Source organism: Sciurus vulgaris (genome assembly GCF_902686455.1).
Source record: "Sciurus vulgaris genome assembly, chromosome: 1".
NCBI classification, from domain to species: Eukaryota; Metazoa; Chordata; class Mammalia; order Rodentia; family Sciuridae; genus Sciurus; species Sciurus vulgaris.
The window spans coordinates 209179130-209201003 of NC_136461.1; the positions used below are offsets into that span (position 1 = coordinate 209179130).

The 21874-nt window shown below is 53.1% G+C and overlaps 1 protein-coding gene across 1 annotated transcript in view; it reads right to left on the reverse strand.

The window, feature by feature from the left end:
* TRAPPC9 (trafficking protein particle complex subunit 9) overlaps window positions 1-21874 on the reverse strand; it is a 568317-nt gene that overhangs the window by 126068 nt on the left and 420375 nt on the right. The gene's annotated exons all lie outside the window — the stretch shown is intronic.

Here is a 21874-nt window from a genome sequence, read left to right on the forward strand (position 1 = left end):
AACCCTACCTACTTCCTCCTCCAGCCAAGTGGACACGCAGCTCCCAAGTCCACCACATTCACAGCCCCGCCTTCCCCTCAGTTTCCTGTACCTCAGACCCCACAGGCTCCCGCTGGGTCCCTGCTCACGCCCACACCCTCCACACAGAACCCCTTGCTGCTTGTCCAGTCCTCTTGACCTTCTGATGGCTCCAAAACATGCCATTCTCCCTGCCTGGACCTTTGCACCTGCTGCCCTGCCCCCGGAATGTCCCCTGGAGCCTGGAGGAGAGAGTGTGAGCCCTCCCCAAGTGGCCCACTGCGCACACCCCTCCCGCCCGCTGCAGCACTCCGCTCACTGCTGGCAGAGCACGTATTGGACTTAAGGGCCCTCTCTGGTCTGCTGACCTCCGTCCATTCTCCTGGGTAGCTCCCTGAGGGCAGAGACCATCGTGGTCTCTTTTCAGCTCCCCAGCCCAGAACAGTGCCTGGCACACTGTTGTGGCTCAGTCAATAATAGCTGAGTAAATGAAGGAGTGGATTAAGAGCCTCCCTGTACCAAAAGCCAAGGTTTCTCTCTTCCTGCTCGCCACTCATCCGACCTCGCACCCATGCCTACGTCTGGTGCACCCTGGTCCCCAGCCCAGCACCTGGCCTGCGGGAAAAGGCAACCTGCATTCTGGATGCTCTACTGACTGTGCATCGCCTGTCCCTGCCCTGGATCATCATTTCACATGGGCAGGGCTGACTCCCTGAGTCCGAAACCCACCTCTTAGCACACAGGTAGGCAGACAAAAGGCACTCGATAAGTGTGCATCACATGGGTGGGGGAAGGGGGAGGGGAGAAGGGGTTTTCCACCTGTGAGGACCCCAAAGCTAGCAAAAGCACAGCACTAAGCAATTCAGTGAGACCCTGTCTCTAAATAAAATACAAAACAGGGCTGGGTTTGTGGCTCAGTGGCCGAGTGCCCCGAGTTCAATCCCTGGTACAAAAACAAAAAAACAAAACAAAACAAAAAAAAACACAAACCTCAGGAAGCATCTGTCCTTCCTCCCCACCAGGCACCAATGTGTGTCTAGTTTTCTACCCAAAGCACCTCTTATTTCTGCATCCCAAAGGTAGACTGAAGCAAACCAATGCTGTGTCCAAAGAGAAGGTCAGAGTACTTCCCAAGTTTCACCAAAAAAGGCCAATCTAAGTACACTGGCCAGACAACACAAAAGTTGCATGAGTGTCATATTATGCCACCCGCCGCCAACCTCACCCACACTGTAGCCAAGCGTACCCTGGAAGCTGAGGAGGGAAGAAAACAGAACTGAGGAGTCCCTCCTCAGTGCCAAGCCCTGTGCTGGGGTTCTGCACACGGATTCATCTCATGACCGCACACCAGCAAGGATGGCTGCAATTTGCAGCAGGTACAGGGCTGAGGGGAAGCTTGTGGCAGGCGTGTGAGCGCCTGCTCAACACCCCCAGGGGCAGGTGCCACACGCAGGCTGCCTCTAGACCTGACCCTGCTCCCATGTCTAGGCTGAGCACCCAAAATGAGAGGCTCTGTTGCTGGTGCTGTTTTCAGAGCTGGCACAGGACACGGGCCCTCTGTGGCCGGCCACTGCATGAGCAACGCACCACATCCCAAATTCACAACAGGCCTCCCAACAGGGCTTCCCAGGGAGCCCTGGGATGCAGAACAGAGGGAGCATCCTGAAGGCAGTAGTCCTTTCCTGCAGCAATGAGACCAAGACACCAAGGAACCAAGCCAGTTGACCCCAGGCTCTCCAGCTTCCAATCCTGCACCTGGGATTCCAGCTCCAATGGGTCACCTGTAAGGCGGAGGGTTACCCCCAAACCAGAGAGGAGCACGTGCAGATCTCCCTAGCTCTGACCACCCTCTGCCATCCTGCCATCAGGAATTGGGGGTGGCTCTGTGACTGCAGCCTGGAAACTGCAGTCCCTCCTGAAGAGGGACTTGCTACCTGAGGCAAGATGCTCCTGTGCTGTCCAGCAGCCTCAAGGCCAGCACTATCAAGGGAGAGCCAGCAACCAGGCTGCCCTGAAGGTGGCCCTGCTCTAAAGCTACACAGGACAGGTAGTGGCTCTGGTGAGGACTGGAAGCATTGTGTTTGGAGGCCCGTCACACTTGAGAATGCCAATGCTCCCTGGTGGTGGCAAGCAATTTGAGGGACTTGTGTAGAGAGGCCACAAACAGAGAACCCAAGGACAGTGTGACAAAACCAGGTAAGAAAAGCAGGAGGCCAAGTCCAGAGCCACCGAAGAGAGGGAGGACCAGCAGCCACCTACCGCATCACCCCAGAGGGGAAGGAGCTGAGGTACAAAGGGCACCTAGACCAGGGCTGCAGGTGCCCTGCACTGTGGAGCAGAGGAGGAGATGACCACAGGGGCTGGATTCCTAGCTCTGCACAGGTTGCACTTGGCCTTAGTCAAGACCTTCGGTTCCCTGAGCACCTTTGTGAATTGAGTGCCTGGACCTAGAGGGACGGCTAAAAGGACTGCAAAGTCTTTATTCAGTGCCAGCTTCGGAGCTACCACAATCGGTGAAAGGTAAAGACCCGCCTAGAGCCCAGGTGACTTTCTGACTCCACTTTCAGTTAGGGAGTGACAGAATCTTGATTCCTCACTGAAGCCACAGTCCTCCCCTCTTCCTCAACAGCCTCTTGCAGGGAAGCCCACCTGCCTGCTCCTGCCACTGGTAACCTTGTACACATACCTGTTTGTGGGCATCAAAACTCAGACTGGCATGGGGCAACATGCATCAGGGAATATTTGCACAATCTCACTCTAGAGAGAGTCTGAAAGTAATTCTAAAACATATGCTTCAAGTGCAGCAAAGCCCCTGGAAATCATTAGCCTGTGAGACCACATGGAAGAGGAGGGTGGGCCACCGTGCTCATGGCCAGCAGCCAATTGCCTGCCTTCTTTGGGCAAGGGTATGGAGGGTGACCTTTCAGGCAGCCCCTGCAGGGTGGCAGTGCTGGGTCTTTGCCCAGGCACCCACCCATCCTAACAGTTCTTTGGTTTTGTGGTTCCTGACAGTTGTTTCTGTTTCTGGTAAAGAAGGAAGTCCTGCTGAGGGCTGGGGCTAGTCACCTCCTGTTAGCGGCTGCCCTGGGATAAGAATATGGCCTCTGGCTCCCTGTCCTCCCAGGAACTGGGGAATACATGCGAGGACATCAGAGCGGAGGCATCTTCCCAGTGAGTAGGCAGAGGGACTAGGAGGCCAGGCCTGTCAGTCACCTGCCGACTGGGGGAGCAGTGCTCTGGCAGGCCAGGAGCATGGAAACAGACAGCTCTCCCTGGTCTGGGCCTCTTGCGCGTGCTCCTAACTCCTCTACACCCAACTTGACTTCGTAAGTAAGAAAGATTGCTTGCTAGGCCTTGGGTCACCTCGGTGGGGTAACACCCTTGGCACTTTGAGATGGTCCCTGTAGGTTCAATGAAGGGACTACCCTTGAATCCAGTGGAGAACAGGACCAGGCCCCACACATCTCCGAGGAGGGAACTTCGGGATTTTGTAAAATGTATGATCAAATTCCAGTTCTTCTGGAGCCTCTTCCAAGTGCGTGTGTCTCTAGTCACCATGTCGCAGTTCTTCACAGGTGCACACACTGTGGATCAGTTCTCCTCTGTTGAGGTGAACAGACCCTATTTTGTAAGATCCCGTGTAGTGTAAGTGACAGGGTTCTGAGGATGTGAGCGTGTGCACTGCTCCTGGGCTCATAAGTGGTCAGACCCCCAAGCCAGGTGTGGCCTGTGCAGTTGCAGGGCTGGTTTCTAAATCTGTCTAGGTCTAGCTGACCCTGCAGGTGAGCCAGGATAGGGAAGACCTCCTGACCCTGTGCTGAGAAAGCCCCATACACACATAGTATTGTCTACACTTCATTTGTGCCTCTGATCCCACTCTCACTTTAGAGAGGGGTGAACCAAGCATGCGAGTCTCGGAGGGTCCCAACATAGTCTCTGGAGTACAGTGAGAGAGTGGGCAGGGGCTCGGACCCCACAGAGCATCTGAGCTCAGAGGCCCAGCTGGCCCTCCCTCCCGGCTCAATCCCACTGAACCTCAAGACCCAGCCAGTCTCGTCCTTCCCTGAGGTCCCCTGCCTGCCACCCCATCCTGTAAACCCACTGGGGTGCTCTCGGGCAGCCCTTGCTGACCCTCACTACTGGTGTCTAGGCTTATTGGCCTAAGGTTGGGGACCACGTCCCAATTACCTAGGTCTCTGCAGCCCAGAGCTGGCTCTATACAACTGTTAAGAGAATGAGTGACAAGGATTGGTAGCCCTTGAAATACTCCCTTGAACACTGATACTCATGTACATTAAGTTTGTATGAATTCACTCTGTTTTAGAGGGGAAAAGTGATGCTTCTACTGGCTGCAGAGAAGCTGGCCTGCAAGCATAAGGACAGTGGAGCTTCTCTGCAGCCCTGGCCAGCACTGCTCTGGGGAGAGCAAACCTTTACCTTGCACTTCTATAGAGGCACGTTTATTTTAGGACCTTCAAGCACTTCCTTTCCTCAGCACAGAAGGCAGTGCCTAATAAAATAAAAAGCACCCTCAATGCCACAGGCTGCCAGCTGCCCTCCCTCTGCAAACTGCAGAAGGCACATGGAGGACTGCCTTCTGCCATGGAGGAGGCAGGGCATTTCTCACTGACTTCCCTTCCCCTGGGCTCTCAAGAAAGCAGCTTTTCCATCAGCAGGGTCACTGGCCCGCCAAAGCATCTGATCACAAGAGCGGCACAAGCAGGGCCCATGTTCCCCAGGGCCATGTGCAGCAGGAAGGGGTGGGTAGGAGTCCAGGCCTGCCTGCCCCTGGGGGGAATCCCTGTCCAGGGCGAGCTCCCAGGTTGGCCTGCGGGGTGGGGTGTGGGGAGAGCTGTGTAGAGGGAGGATCAAGGCTCTGGGGCCTCACTGGCTGGACTCCAGTTCTCTTTAGGTGTCAGCCCTGTCACCAGGGGCAGTGGCCTAAGTTCCCCTAGGCCTCAGATATGTCACCTGCAAAAATTGACAGTCCACAGTGCAGGGTTGGTGAGGACCTGGGAGAACTCACTTGAATTTCTCGGCACATAACTGGGGCTTGAAAAATCATAGCTGATACTTTCTGGGTGAATGGAAATGTTCTGACGTGGACTGTGGGACAGCCGTGCAACCCCATAAGACCCTGGGAGCCACTGAGTTGCACACTTCGAGTAGGTGAGTTGTATGGTATGTAAAGCTACTGTAAAAAATCATGGCTATTACAGGAAGTTCCTCTGAAGATCAAATAGGAGAGCTTTTATGGAGATATTTCATGAGCTATAAAATGCTGAATAAATGCTGGTTGTTTTGTGTATTATTTTCATTCACTGCCCTGAGTTCACAAACAGCATTTCACTGAGGCTAATGTCAAGGTGTCTCTCTTCTACTACATCCTCGCTCTGCCATTTCCTTCATCCTGGTTCCCCTCATGCTACCAGAGTGCCAGATCAGAGAAGGCACTGGACAGCTGCTGGAGAGCACCTGCCCTGGTGTCATGCCCACTCACAGAATCTGGGCCCTCCTCAAGACTGGCCAAAGTCCCTCTGCTGGGCCTGGGCAGTCCTCCCAGCATTTCTCCATCCCTAAGGGTGGGTTTCTGGGTTTCCCCAGGACTACTCACTGGCTATTCTGATGATGTTTGCACTGAGATTAAAAGATCTATTAAGGCCAGGCGCGGTGGTGCATGCCTTTAATCCCAGCAGCTCGGGAGGCTGAAGCAGGAGGATTGCAAGTTTAAAGCCAGCCTTCGGCAAAAGGGGGGTGTTAAGCAACTTAGTGAGACCCTGTCTCTAAATAAGATATTAAAAAGGGCTGGGGATGTGGCTCAGTGGTTAAGTGCCCCTGAGTTCAATCCCTGGTACAAAAAAAAAAAAAAAAAACAAGACAACACAAAACAAAAAACTATGAAGCTTTTTGCAGATTTTCTACTATTCTTTCAAAATTTGAAAGATCTGGGTCCTGCCTGGGTCTGCCTATAATTGCCTATGCCATCAGGCAAGTTGCCAGGTCCCTGCACCTCTGTCCTGGTCTTCACCGGGGGACTGCTTCCTGCAGAGAGACTACCCCTAAGTGGGGCACAGGGCAGGGCATAGAGCCCTACTCCTGCTACCTGATCACCACAGAGATGGACGGTTTTGCAGTTTCTTAGCCTTGGGTGACCCAGAGTGGCTGTGCGCTTCCTTGCCCTTCCCAAAGAGGCATGCTCAGGGCATAGAACTCTGGAAAAGCCAACACAAGCACTCAGGTGAGGCCAGCGGAGCCTGTAGGGCAGAGGAAGGCACCTTTCCTTGGGTGGAAAGCTGGCCCGCTACCAACCCTAGGCTCCTTCCACTCCTGTTAAGTCCTCAGAAACTGGATGAATTCACAGAGGGGGTCAAGGAACAAGGGTGATGGTGCAGAGTCTGCTTCTGTGTCCCTGTCCATGCCCAGGTGTGGCCATATTGCATCTTGTCGTGTCTCTGAAGGTGTGGAGGTCACAGCCCTTCCAGGTGGGGGTCGGATGAAGGCCGCTCCCATCACCTTCAGGTGACCTGGCCCTTTCAGAACAGGAGGACACTGGCTGCCCAATCAAACAGGTCCATGGGGCCAACTCAGAGGTAGTGTCCTAGGCTCAGCAAGGTCTCACCTCCCACTACCAGCTGGTGCTTAAGGACAGGTCACCAGCAACCTCATGGCTCAAACGGCGATGCTGCCCAGCACCAGATCCGAGGGCAGGAACCTGGGACAAACCACACCAACAGCTGGACAACACTCAGGCAGCAGCTGCCATGCTGTGTAGGGACATGAGGTGAATCTCCTTCCAGGAGCTGCAGAATTCCCGGGAGAGAAGGACCCAGAAAGCCAGACGGTCATCGGGTGAGTGGCAGGTTGTGATTAGTGCTCTGACGCAGGAGGCACAGATACTGTTCAAGTATAAAGAGGAACCTTGGGGCCCTGCCTGAGGGACTCCAGCCAGAGGCAGGGAGGGGCACTGCTGCCGGGGCCTGCAGGCTGGGGAAGCCAGAACTGGGGTGCTGGTGGACAAGGGCCTGCCCAGCACAGAGCAACAGGACCAGGACAGCTGTGCTAGAACACAGACCAGTTAGGATCTGGCCAAGTCTGCAAGGACGAGGGAGTGAGGGTGATGGAGGAGGCCAGTGGGGCCGGATGACGAGCACCGGCAGCCTCCACGAGGACTGCACGCCTTTATTCCCTGTTGGCCCAGGAGACAGGTCTGCACTGACCTGAGTGTCCAAGGCCAGTTTTCAGAAGACAGGAAATCACAAATGGGAAGCCAGAGGTGAAGAGAAGGGAATAAACGATAGAGGGACAGGATGGTACCTTACCTGTGCTAACAGGATATTTTCATTTCCCTCCTTCAAAGGGGCTTTATCTTCACAGAGCAGATGAAGAAACTGAGGCTCATACAATATGTGATTGCCAGGAGTCAGGTCTCTGGACACATGGCACATCCTTCTGTGGAGCCTCCAGCAGAAATGACTGGGCAGCCACAAGTGTGGCCAGAGGCCTGCTGTGTGATAGGGGTGCATCCAAGGTGAGGTGTGGCCTTCTCCCTCCACTCCGGGTGACACCTAGAACACTGCCCAGAGGCCTTGGGCCAGGACCCAGGTCTACAGTTCCAAAGGAAGAGCACAACCTTCCTTTGTGCCTCACACTGAAGCAGGGAGGGAGGGGATAGCCAGAATCACCCAGCTAACAGCAGGCCAGGTGGGGCCAGAATGCACACGTGTCTTCCAGCTCTAGGCCCAGAGAGCCAATGACACACAGAAGTCCAGACATTCTGGCAGTTCTTTTCCTGGATGTCTCACTAACGGAAAGAGGCCTGAGCGATCCATGGAGGTGTCATCCCTGCATTTAAGAAAGCCCATCGTGGCAGTTTCTCTCATCAAGCTAATCAGAAGACAAAGAACCAACAGAGTCAATTCCTCAGATTCCTCCTGGAACAGTTACAGATAGATCAGACTAGAAAACCAACAGGTCTGCAGCACAGGCTCTGGCACACAGCCGGTTCCCGAGGTAAATGGAAACAGTAAAGGGCTGAAGGACCAGACGGCTTCCATCACCCACCGCCATGGAAAAAGAATCCCTAAGCATCAAAGTCCCCCATTAAGTGGAGCTGAACCTAGAAAAGATTACCATGGTGCATCAGTCTTTTTTTTTAATTAATTTTTAAATTTGTTCTAATTAGTTACACATGAGAGTAGAATGCATTTTATGCATTTTGATAAATCACACATAAATGGGGTGCAATTTGTCATTTTTATAACTGTACACTGGACCCTCCTCCAGGATGCCAGCCGGCTGCAGCCTAACTGGGTGCTGACTCTCCCAGAGGGATGCTGGCGTGCAGGGCAGCAGAGGTAGGCCATGCATGTCAGACTCAAGCTGCACCTGCATGCAGGCCCTGTGCAGCCCCAGGGAGAGCTGGTGTACTGCACACTTCCCAAGGCCAGGTGCCCACACACCGTTCACTTCACCTCCAACTGTCCTAAGGTGGTAACTTATATTTGACAGAAGGGGAAACTGAGGCTTGGCCCTTCCCTAAGTTGTGCCTGGCCACAGGAACTGCACCTCGTGGGTCACATGAGCTCTGACAAGGCAAACGTGGCCCTGTATCCATGGAGCAAAGGCTCTTTACAACCTACAGCTGTGCTCTGACAGCCTCCCAGGGATCTGGCAGAGGCCAATCGGTCCCCAGGGTGGAGCCCAACATGGCTAAGTCATTGAAGGTTTGCCTGCCACACCAGCTGTGACCCAGGGAAATGTCCTGGTCACCGTGAGACCAGATGGTCACCTGTAAGGTGAACAAAACTCCTACCTAAACAGAGATGGTGTGGCTTAACTGAGACAATATATTCTTAATCAGAAAACCTTTTTGGAAATTCTGGTTGCTTTACTGCTATTGTAATGCCAGCAGAGCTTCTCACTGGCCCTTCAATCTCATTATATCCAAACCAGACACTCTATCCAAGCCTGCTTCTCCCAGGAAATGCCCCTTCCATTGCCTTCGCCCCACATGGCCAACTCAAACACAGCTACCATGAACTGCTCCTTCTCCTCCGCCTCCAGTCCTGGTCAGGTGCCAGGTGTGGTCACCTGCCTTGCAAAGGGACCACCTCTGTGGGTCTGCTCCCAATCTCCTGCCTCCTCCACAATGCCTGGTGCAGGCCTCCAGCCTCCCTTTCTGTGGGATACGGTAAGGGCAACATACCAGCCACTCCCAGCTTCTGCCTCCCTCTTGTCAGCCTCCTTGCCTGGCAGTTGTTAATCTCCTTTGGGCAGAAATCAGGTCATATGTGTGCATAGTTGGCCTGGTGGGGGTGACAGTGTGAGGAAAGGAGGTCCAGACTCCAAAGGGCATGAGTGTTTGGAGGCAGGGAGCTGGAGGGGCCTGCACAGAGACTAGCCTGCAGTGCATGCAGAGGCCCATCTTCAAACCAAAACAGCCATCAGGAAAACAAAAATACCAAGTCCGGGAGTTCTCAGAGGAATTTACAAATTGGAAACTGCCTAATTATCATCTGCGTGTAAAATAACATTCTCATCACCATCAACAAATAGCACAGATACCAAATATATTTATAGGACATATATATGGAATAAAATGATACAGAATTAGAAAATAAAATTTTATTTCCAGAAAGTCAAAATTCACTCACAGAAGCACAGTTCATGGGCAGAATTAGAATGAAAAGTATCAATTCTCACACATGATGTCTTCCAGGGACCAGGCCCTGTCCTTAGCTGGGCTCGGGCCCACAGAAGCAGCAGCAGGCTGGACCAGGCACTCAGTCGCCACGCCCACTCGCCCCAGGAGGTCCCATGGGGCATGCACCATTACTCCCATTTTTACCAATTTGGAAACTGAGCCTCCTACAGAATTCCCAGTTACTGGGGAGGACAGCAGGTGGGCAGGGACATGCCTCCCAGGGCGGCAGCACTACGCTGTGGCAAGAGGGGGTCTAGGCAGTGCTGAGGCCTTGAGGTAGTGTTGAGAGAGCGGCTCAGCACTGTGGTGCTAGCCATGCCAAGGTTCAGGCAGGGAGCCATGTGACCACTTCTGCCTGGATGGAGAAGGAGCAGCTGGCTCCAGCACTGGCTTAACTAGGGGTGGGTGGAGAGGTCAGACCAGAGAGCAGAAAGAAGTGGGCAGGGTGGATCTGAACCAGGGGCAGGGATGCTGAGAAGCAGGGTCCTCCGTGTGTGGGCCTCCACTCCAGGGTGCTGACCAGTCCTGGTGACTACCGACAGGCTGCTCTGGGGAAGCTCCTGAGTGACAGCACGCCAGCCTCACTGACGCACGCGGACGCCTTCTCTGCAACTGCATAAACCCCGCCAGGGCCGGACTTAACACTTGGATCTGCACATCAGACTACAGGACCTCATAACACGGACCACTCACGAGCCCGGCCTCACGCTGCACAAAGAATGTGCAAACTCAACAATGAGAATTCAACCCAACTTTTTTAAAAAAGTGGGCAAACATCAGTGTTGATAGCAACTCAATTCACAATAGCTGAGCTATGGAGCCAAACTTGGTGCCCCTCAACAGATGAATGAATTTTAAAAAATTGGTATCTATACAGAACAGAACATTAAGTCATAAAGAAACATGAAACTATGGTATTTGTTGGTAAATGAATGGAACTGGAGACTATCGTGCTAAGTGAAATAAGCCAATCACAGAAAACCAAAGGCCAAAGTGCTCTCCAATAGGCATATGATAACTCACAGTAAGGGGGTGGGGAGAACAGAAGTACCTTGGATTAGATGAAGAGGAATAAAGGGAAGGGATGGGGGATGGGAATAGGAAAGACAGTGGAATGAACTGCACATTACTTTCTTTTCTTTTTTTTTTTTTTGCAGTGCTGGGGATTGAACCCAGGGCCTTGTGTTTGCGAGGCAGGCACTCTACCAACTGAGCCATATCCCCAGCCTACACATCACCTTCTTATGTCCATAAATGAATATACGACCAGCCTAACTCCACATCATGTACAACCACAAGAATGGGAATTTATACTGCATGTGTATATATGATATATCAAAATACATTCTACATCATGTATAACTAAAAAGAATACAAATTTTAAAAATCTGGATAATACAGAAAGGAATATAGAAGAAAATAAAAGCGCACAAATTTCAGTACTTGCAAAAAAAAAAGCAAAACATTTAAAAAGATGTGTGTCACAGAAGGCAGCCAGCGAGTGGCCTGTAAGGACGTGAGAAGATGCTGGTGTAGGCATTCACTAGGGCAGTGCATATGCAGAAATGCCATTGGGAAGCGCCCACTTCCTCAGCGCTGGCAAGCCAGGGACAGGGCTGCTGCAGGAGTGACCTCCTTGTGCTGTCCACAGACCTGGCACAGAGACAGCAACACCCCCAAGGGGATGCCAGGGAGCCAGAACCTGTGCACATGAGCTGAACATGGGCATGGCCACCACAGTGGTCACCACGGCAGCCACCAAGGTAGAAGAGCTGAACGTCCACCAATGGAGAGGGACACACACAACAGCACATCCTCAGAATCAAACACACGTCGGCTGCAAACACAAGCCATTCTATGCGCCGACAATGTGGGCGACCCCCAGAACCACTGTGCTGAGTGACAGAGACAAGCCTGAGAACACCAAAGGGCCCTTCCCATAAAGTTGCAGATCGCACAAGCTAACCTGCAGTGGCAGATGGCAGGGCAGCAGTTGCCTGGGGATAAGTCACAAAGGGGCACAAAGAACATTGCTGGGGTGAAGGAAGCATTTGTATGTGCAGTGTGCTGGAGATTTCCTGGGTTCCTATATACATTGAGTGATCAAATGGTGCTCTTTAAAAATGTGCCATTTACTATAACTCAATCATCCTATAGAGTTGCGTCAAAAGATACACACAGGTAAACTGTATGCCAAGAATGAGAAGCCTGGGTCTGAATCCTAGGTCTGGCCAGAGACTGAATTCCCTGATTTCAGTTTCTTCATGTGCGAAGCAGAAATGCCTGTGGTGCGCACCCCCTCCGGGGCTGCAGCAGGAGTGAGTGGGCTCATGGCTGAAGACCCGTGTCGTCCTGGCTCAGAGGCCCTCCTGCTTCTGCACCTACCAGGCTGTGCTGCCCTCCCACTGGAGTTCCTCCCTCCAAGATGCAGACTGTCTGTAAGGCTGCTGATGGAGCCTCGTGGGCTTCCCGCTCCCTTCTGTTGTTGGTTTTCTCCTCCAGGAGACCAGAGTAGCCTGCAGACTGCAACACACTTTTTGGAGGTTCCCACAACTCCTGGCTGCCGCACGCTGACAGTGCTTAAATACTGCTCCCGGAGACAGCGCGCGGAAGCCTGTGGCATCTCCACGGCACGTGCTCCACGCTCCAACAGCAAGTCCATTTTGTGGGAAATTTATGAATATCAAGCGCCTAATGAAATTGGGAACTATCATTAGTTCTGTTTGTTTAAAATTTAAAAAGCGATTCTTAAGAATGCATGTTAACGATCCTCACACCTTAAGTGTTCTATAATTTCTTGCTGCCTTCCCTGGCAGTCACCCAGGTAACAACCGTGTCTGTCACTTGTCAGGCATAGGTCTCTAAGTTTTGCACAGCCCTGCCCTGTAAAGGTGAGCCACAGGAGAGCCCCCTTAATGTTTAGTGCCACCATAATGAAATGTCTCGGAAAAACTTTAGGAATCCACTGTTCAGAGCCAATTCAGACGTGGGGAGAAAAGTTTGCCCTGTCCTGAGCCTCAGCAGCTGCTGCTGGTCCTTGGCCTTGGTGTTCTCTCCTGGCAGAGTCATGCTGCTGGCCTCCTCTTCCTAATCCACAGGGCTCCACTGTCTTCCAGAATGATAACAATAGGCCTCTTCTGAAACAGCTTCTGCAAGTGCCCTGCAACTCTGAACACCATGGTGCCATCCACCCCAGGTGCAGGTGTGTGAAGGGGGACTCTGAGGTGGCCCTGGCTGGAGACTGTCACTAAGCAGTGCTGCAGGGCATCTTCAATGGTGATCAGACAGAACAGTCATGCAAGGCCCAGGCAGAGCAGGCTGAGTCCAGCCGGGCCCCCGGACTGCCCTTACTCCCCTCCCAGTTTGGCCCATTCTGCGTGCCACTCTTCAGTCTCTTCTGGGGTCCAGAAAAAGGTGACCACTACTTTGCTGGCTCCAGGTTCTCTGATCCTGGAAGCAGTACCCGACACATGGAAAGCCATCAAAATAAGCATTTTCTGCAGTGAGTAGGTTGCTGTGTCTGGTGTGCATCAGCAAGTCAAAGAAGGTACGGAAAGCCATGTACAGACGGAGCTGTGATGGACAGTCATAACTTTGCTTTTCTCGTTCCTGGGACCTCCAGGATGTCTTAGATGTGACAGATCAGAGGACAGTGCTTATGAAGGGCTGCACCCCTTGATGGTTGCACACACCCTTACCGCTCCCTCCCGACTCCTAGGAAGGGACAGACATGTGAAGCGGGCCCTGGAGGTGCAGCTGACCTGTTGTCAAAATGGAATGTGAAGGACAGGCGAGAAGAACTATAGGCAGACAAAATGATTCTTCTCGCAAACCAGAGCAGGGTAGGAAGGAGGGATGGCTGGTCCAGGATCACGTGGGAAGGCAGGGGAGTGGAGGACTGGATCAAAGCCTTGCAAATGCATGTCTGCTTTGCATTTGCAGCAGGTAAGCAAGGGAGGCGGGCCTTCAAGGAAACAGACTGCTATTTACACCCCCTTCTCCCAGCCCAGACATTAAAAGGACAAAAAGGTGCCAGTGACAGATGAGTACGCAGAGGCAATCTCAACTTTCTAACCTTCCAACCCAATACAGACTCTTGCTTGGTCCTACAGGAGGGACATTATTATGCAGAGTGTCTTTATTCTCAACCAACCCTAGTGACTGGCTCTTGCACTGGGGGCCCTGGAGACCCAGGCTTGCTCCATCACTTTCTGATAGAAAAGACAGTGAGGCTCAGCAGGAGGGGGTGTTTGTGAATGTGGCCCCCCAAGGGCTACCTGACAACAATGCCTTAACAAAATGTTACCTGATGGCAAAGGTCATCCTGACAGCCACAGCACTGAGTGCTCACCTGCAGCAGAGGCGGCATGAGCTCATCAAGCCCTCAGCACACAGCCCATGCCCTCTGCTGGGACCAGTGCTTGGGCACCAGGGCCAGTCCATTCATCCTGGGCACCAAACAAGCCCAAGCCCTGGCCCTCGTTCTCCCCCCATCTCCAGGCTGCCCCAAATCCAGATGAGGCCAACCTATCTCTACTTCTCAGGGCTCTGAGGTCATTGGGAGTTCACTTGACCTTATGAGGCTGTTCTCTGCTCTGGAAAAAGAAAATAACTAATAGACCACTACTGTTTACTGAAAGCCAGTCCATGGGGCCCCATGCTGCCTACAATCCTCAGGACCTGGGCACTGGGCACAAGGACTCCAGTTCCCAGAGTGGAAAGGGGAGGGTTAGGGCAGAACTTTGACAAGAGCTTCCTGGCACTACACTAACAACGTGCACCTTCGGAAGGCCGGCTCGTTTCCAGAGGCTGGCACACACCTGAAGAGAGCGAGCTACCCTTGATACTCCATCTGCAGCATGAGGGATTTACGCTGAAAGGGCCCTTCCACACCACCTAGTCCAGTCCCCTCTTTGCACAGATTAAACAAACCCAAGTCACAAGGTTGCACAAAACCCTGGCACTCAGTCTCCCAGTCTGCAGTCTGGACACAGCTCCTCTCTCTAGGGAGTGCGTGGTCCGGTCTGCAAACTGTGTCTGTGCCGTCTCCACGGGGGATGCAGAGGACCACGTGTGGATCTCTTCATTTGTCCCCCCATCTTGATAAGACAGAGGCCCTGAACATCATGTTGTACCATCTCCATTAGGGATCACAAGTTTCACGTGCAGAGGAGGGAGGGAGACACGAATGCAACAACGGGAAATCAAGCCCACTTCACCCTGAGAATATGACTCTGATTTATTGCTCTACAGCAGCTGACGACGACCTGTCAGAGAAGCCGTGTTGAAAATAAAGGACAAAAATCACCCAGAGTTGTTTTGCTGCATATCCAAATTAGAAAATGCCACTCTCTAGATGATTAATGCTTCAATTTTTTCCCTCATTCACAGAGAATCTGTCAAGCATTACTGCAATACCTGAGAGCAACAATACAATTCAAAATGAAAGGCTGGCCCCAGAAGTCTGGAGGCACAGCGAGCTCGGCAGGGCTGTTGTGCTTGGCCCCACGTGCCTCGCAAGGAAGGCAGCTCCCAGCCGGCACGCGGGGTACCCGGGACTTTCACACCTCCAGGCCCCACTCAGCTTTGCCGCACGGGAGGAGGACGCCCTGCCTCATGGGCGTTAGGCTCCCACAAGGCTCTGCTCGCCAGGCCCGAGCAGAGTGCCACGCACCACCTGGGACTCTGGCATGGTCTGCCCCGTCTTCCCTCGGGCAAGGGCAAGGCGAAGCTGGCCAACCTGACTTCTAGGACTGGAGGGCTTGCAGGGCAGGGTTCCAACCTCAGCCAAGCCCTCGTGAGTGGTGTGCCATGTGAGGAGACGTCAAACTCTGCTTCAACTCCCTGGCACCTGGTGTGCCCAGTGGAAGACCAAGCAGAGCTTCCTCCTGGGGTGCCCTGCCTTCCTCTATGGCACAGGGGCTGGCTCCTCAGGAGCAGGGTAGCCGGGCGTCCAGGACCACCCCTCAGTCCCACAGTCCTCTCTGGTATCATCCTGCATGATGGTCCTCCAAGACAGCTTTTTCTTCTCTGCTCCCGACACATCCCTTGAGGACATGGCTCCAGGAACGGTGCCCTCAAGACCTGCCAGAGCCCGTGTCGGCTCGTTCCATCTGGAGCAGAAATTCCAAAACCAAGATTTCTCCTAACACTTAAGAAACACGGTCCGTCTAGAACAGGAATCTGGGTCGAACTGCAAAAGTCCATGTGAAGTGGTGCCCGGGAGCCCCAGTGCCCAGAGGAGGGCGTTCTGCGGAGGAATTCCTTCCTCAAGCACGCAGCTTGAGGAGAGCCGAGCAGCCAGCTGCAGACCTTGGATGCCAGGTCAGAGGAGGGCCCTGCTGAGCCACAGGGGCCAAGTGGGGCAGAGGGCCAGAGCCATGCCCCCTGCACGTGACCTCTCCCACCTCCCTCGGCCAGGCAGCACACTTTCCTGGCTCTGCCAGGTACACACACGTTGGCAGGTCTTGCGTACCTCACACATGAGCCCTTCGCTTCTGCTAACTGATCATTCCCTCATCCTTGATCTCGCTGGTCCCTGGATTGGTTTCTGCTCTTCCTGCATTAAGTTTTGGGATCAGTTTGTACATATTTGAGATAAAATCAAAGTTCATGATCAATGATGGACTGATACCAATTCCAGATCCACCTCACATACGAGAGCCCAGATAAACTACCTGACCTATCTGAACTCCTATTTCTTCATCTACATGACAGTGATGAGGAGGTCGATGCCGCCAGGCCTGAGTGTCGTGAAGACGAGCAATAACACAAAGAAGGCACCTGCCGCAGTGTGGCTGCAAGGTGGCATCATCTGGGATGTACCCATTGACTATAACAGCATCTGGTCCATGTTTCCATCCTCAGCAGACAGAAAGATCACAGAAACTGACCCAGCAGAATTCACTTTCCCCAAAAACACTTAAAAGCAAGCAGACCAAGACTCACCACCGCCTCCCCTCATCACCCAACAAAACTCCTGTGCTGAGGGCCACCACTTTGGGTGGCTGCACTGACCATACAAGCTCTTGTTATGTTGTGGGGAAAAGACAGGGTGCAGAAGAGTGAACCCCAAACAGTCCCTAATTTTCCCCACGAATCATGCTAGGCACAAGCAGCAACCTGGCTGTGCGTGTGGGCAGGCAGGCTATTATCTCTAAGTGGTGGGATTAAGTGTAATTTAGAAATTATGTTCCATACACTTTTCCTTATCTTCTAAAACGAACATATGTTACTTCTGTATGGGGTTAACCGATGTTATCTCAGGAAAAGAAATCCTGCTCCTGGGAGCTGGGTAGAAGCAGCCAGGGCCACAGGGGTGGGGATGAGGACAGGGCTGGGCTAGCAGGGCCTGCAGCAGTCTCAGCAAACAGGGGCTCAGTGTGAGCAAACACACCGCAGAGCAGGGCACATGAGCAGCAGCGGGGGCGGCGGGGGGAACAGGACTGAAACAGGCAGCTCTGGAGAAGCTCCCAGCAGACGGGCAAGGCCAGACTGAAAGAACCAGGAAGGCCTGGCGTGCAGGGGCCATGTTAACACAAATGTCACGTAGCATTACCGCTGCCACCACGGTTTCTAATCGAGTTAGGCACGGGTGATGAAGCTTTCTCTGACCAGCACTTGACAAGGACATTGCTGCTCAGCTGCCACAGTGGCCCCACACTTGCTTCAATGCCTGATGTGGCTCAGAAAAGCAGACAAGGCAAAAAATATGTCACTAAGACACTCAGTGAAGATACACCTCCTAAGCTGTTTTGCATCTTTGGGGATATGAAAACAGAGAAGTCAACCTTGCGGGAGAGGGATTCAACTAGAAAAACCATCCAGGAGTGTGACTTAATACTGAAAATGCCACAGTCATTCAGATGCGAATGGGAAGAAGTCCTTCACAACAGGAAATTGGCAATTAGGGACAAGAAAGAGATGTCTGAATTGAAACAGTGAAGCGGTGACTTCTCTCATGCCATGTGACTGGCACGTCTTTGTGGAACCAAGGCTGCAACTGCCTGCCAGTCCAGTGGTCCCTGTGCCAAAATCCGATGAGAAACCAAACAGCAAGCTGGTGGTTGACAATGGTCCACCTGAATGTGAGTGCCCTGAATATGCAAACCTTTGGGACCAAGAGTCATTCCACATCACTTTTTAAAGGCCAAAGAGGAGGTCAGAGGATTGAATAAAGTGTGGCGTCCTCAGATCCATCACCCCTCCTTCTCCACCCCCAAGGAGTGCAGTGTCCTCAGCTTCCTTGCGAGGCACTGGGCAACAGAGGCAAAGCAAGCATGCCTCTGCACCCAAGAACTGGCCAGATGATACGGCCTGCACGTGAGGTGTCCCCAGAAGCTCACGTGAGACAACGCAGGAAGGCTCAGAGGAGAAAGGGCTGGGTTGTGACAGCCTTAACCCAGCCAGTGAATTGATCAGCTGATGGGATGAACTGAGGGGTAACTGGAGTCAGGTGGGGTGGCTGGAGGAGGTGGCATGGGGTGTGGCTTTTGGGTATGCATTTTTATCTGGCAAGTGGAATCTCTCTCTCTCTACTTCCTGATCATCATGACAGCCACTTCCCTCCGCCACACTCTTCCGCCTCACCTTGAACCCCAAGGAATGGCACCTGCTGTCTATGGACTAAGACTTCTGAAACCATGAGCCCTCAGATAAACTTTTCCTTCCCTAAAGTTGTTCTGGTTGAGTCTTTCAGTGAAAAAGCTGACTAAAACAGCAGACATCCTGAGAGAGACAGTCAGACAGGCAGGCAGGCAGGTGACTCCTCTGTACTTTGGTAAGGGCTCCATTTGGGGGACATGGCATAGGGTCAGAGACCAGACAAAAGCCCAGAAAGAGGCCATGGAAGGCCCTAGAAGAGGTAACACTTTGGCTGGCCCCAGAGCCAGAAGAGGTGAGAGAGCCTACAAGCCAAGGGTTGCACTGCGAGTGGGCAGCACACAGTTGGGACTGTGCACAGCAGGGACCATGCATGGCAGAACAAAACCTGCAGAGGAGGCCAGGCAAGAGGGGCCAGGCAGGGGGCCAAGCCACAGACTTCCTCCAGACCAGGGCATCTCTCAAGTTCTGGGTCTGCAGGCACAAGGACATAAGTACCTCAGGAAAAAGTACATTAGGCAGTCCCCTCCCCAAATCACCCCACCCCTGGGGGTCTCTGTGCCCACTGTGGTCCTGGTGGGCAAGAACTAGCAAATTCCAACTGGCCAGAAGAACCTGACCAGATCTGATAACAGCTTTAGCTGGCACCACCCCATGTGCTCAAATCCTAAATCCTAGAACTAGAAGGAAATGTCTACGCTTGGGGTGACAACAGCAGTGCCCCAGGCACTGGAAGAGTCACTCTGAGAAGGGCTGAGCCTCTCCTGCAGGGCTCAGAGCCTCTCCTGCAGCAGCAGATAGAGCCTGGGGCAGGGGTGAGCGACAGGAGACCCCAGCAGCCACCGAGACAGCAGATCTGCAGAGATCTGCAGAGAAGTAGAACCCAGATTGAATCTGGAAGTTCTGCACTTTTCAAATGACAGCTCAATTTGTTTTGTTTTGTTACACGAGGCAGGCTGAACACAGCTGCGAGCTGGACTGGGCCCGCTGGCCGGGCGTTCGGAACGCTGATGGCTACCTGGTTGACACACCCTCCCCACCCACCGAGCACCCACACCCTCAGGCACAGGGAGCTCAGGTACAGCTGGGAAGTCGCTCTTGCCTGAACACTGGGTTACTCGGGTTTGTCTTCATCTATCTCCTGTCATCTCGGCAGATACTGACACAAATTATTGGACAGAGGAATAGGGAGGAAATCAAATGCTAAAGTTTATTTTAATTGCAAAGTTTTGCTATGTTCTATTCCAACCAATATTATCATCTTCATCATCTTCATTTTAAATTTCATACTGTGAAAGCCTCATAGTGCCAGATGGAAGGAAATGAAACACCATAATGAGATGGGAGAAGATTTAAAAATGAAAAAGTGAAGGAATCAGAAACCCAGCGAGAGCGTACCTGCTCCCGTGCAGAGAGGGAGCGCGGGACTGGAGGAGTCACAGGCGGCTGCCCACCCAGCACGGCTGCACAGGCAGAGGACTGCCTGGGGATGCTGGCAGGGACCTGGGGAGGGGCACAGCCCGCTCAGGCCAGTGGCAGCACCACCGTCACCCAGAGAATCTGCTCCAAGCGACCCTGGCTACATTAGCCAAGGGAAGGAAGCAAGCACCTTGGCAGATCCCTACCCCCACCCAGCCTCAAAGCTTAGAAAGCCTCTGACACCTCATGGCACCATGGGCATGGGGTGACCTGAGGCGGCCTAGGCTCAACGTGCTCCCTCGGAGGATGCAGCCTGCTGTGGCAGAGGGGCTGAGTCAGGTGAAGGGGAATCAGGGAACGGGCTGGGACAGCAGCCCAGTACTGTCCTAGCTCAGAGGTGACCAGCACAGGACCTGCCTGGTGCCTTCTGTAGGCCCAAACCCATGGTATGGTGAGTGGGAAAGGCCGTCGGGGCTCAGTCATGGGTGCCGTGGCAGTGCAGCAGGGAGTGGGCTGGGACAGAGCCTGGGGAGGACGTCAGCTTGTCCTTGAGGGGGTGGGTCTTCCTCTTCCCTCAGCCCTTTGGAGGAGGCTGCCAGTGAGAAGGGAGATGCATCCTGCACCCACCACAGCCAGGAACCAGGATGGGGAGACCTGGAGGGTGAAGAGGGAGGCTGCCAGAGCAGGGCTGGACCATCCAGGAGGGCCAGTGTCCAACAGGCCAGGAGGATTCCAAGATGCCCCGGCCTCTGGAAGCAAAGGTTGCAGGGTAGAAGTGACAATGGGTCCCCAAGTGGCCAGCTTAGAGGAGGGTAGGCCAGGAGCTGGGCAGGAGGATGGTCAGCAACCAGATCTGATCTAGCCCAGGCAGAGGGAAGAAGGAGTCTCTTGGCAGTGCCACCACAGCAAAAGAAAAGGCCCTTTCCATGCCCAGAAAGAGCTGTAACAAGCAGCGCGGTGGGACTGAGGCAGCCAGTGGCCCCAGCGACTGTCAGAGCAGATCTCGGGGCAGTGGCCAACCCAAAGGCAGACTGGGTGACCAAGGAGCCACACGCCAGCCACCTCTGGCCCAAGGTGCCTCGGGGGTGGCTTCCGTAGAGCTCCACCAAGTCTTCCCAAGGCAGGTGGAGAAGGGGGCAGGCAGATGGGAAGGTCACACAGGAAAACGACCTGGGCAGTGTGCAGGAGAGCAGGACACTCGAGAGCTGGAGAACCCGCCCTGGAGTCAGACAAGCCTGGCTTGAGCTGCTCTCAGCGCCACTGAACTTCTCCAGCCTGTCTCCTTACACAGACGTGACGGGGACTGCAGACCTGGCCTGGCTGATTTCTCAACACTCGGCTGCCACAGCAGCAGAGGACGCTCTGCCGACCAGGCAGGGTGGTAGCGGGGTGGCGCTGCACCTTCTCCCCGGGCCCCAGCGGGGTGCTGCCTACTTGGTTAGCTCTTGGGTGTTCCCTCATGATGGCCGACTGAGGGACGCATGGACAACAGCTTCCATTTACGGCATCACTCAACCTTGACCAAGAAGCATCCTATTTGGATCAGGAATTTGGTCATTTTATTTCAGAAAATAATGAGAATTTTGAAAGCTTCTCAGAGGAGATTACAGGCTAGAATATTTCAGAAGGATAATTGGTCCCATAATTTCCTAATGATGTTGTAACAAGAGTTCCATAGTCAGGTAAAATTGGAAAACACAAAATCTTTAAAAGTAGGAAAGTTCTAAGATGTCTGAGTTCCAGTTGCTCCTGCAAATAAAAACTATAGATTCTGGACAAAGTCCATTTAAATAAACAACTAGAGGGTGAAGAAAAACTGGCATATTGTTGAGGAGAGGAAACACTCAGAAGAATAAAAAAAAAAAAATGGAATGAGTTAGAGTTCAAGATTTTGCCTTGAGGCCAGGCCAAGTCAGCACTACATGGAGAATCTGCAACCCTCCGTGGCCCAAAATCCAGAAGGAGCATTTGCAGCAACCACAGAGAGGGGTGTGGGAAAGGAGAGCAGGAGCCCAGGACGTACACAGCCTCTGCCCCAATCCTAGAATTAGTCCTGAACCAGGTGTGCATGGAGCAGTCTGTGACATCCAGCTAAGTATAAAAGGAAGAAACAGAGATTCGAGGTGGCCAAGA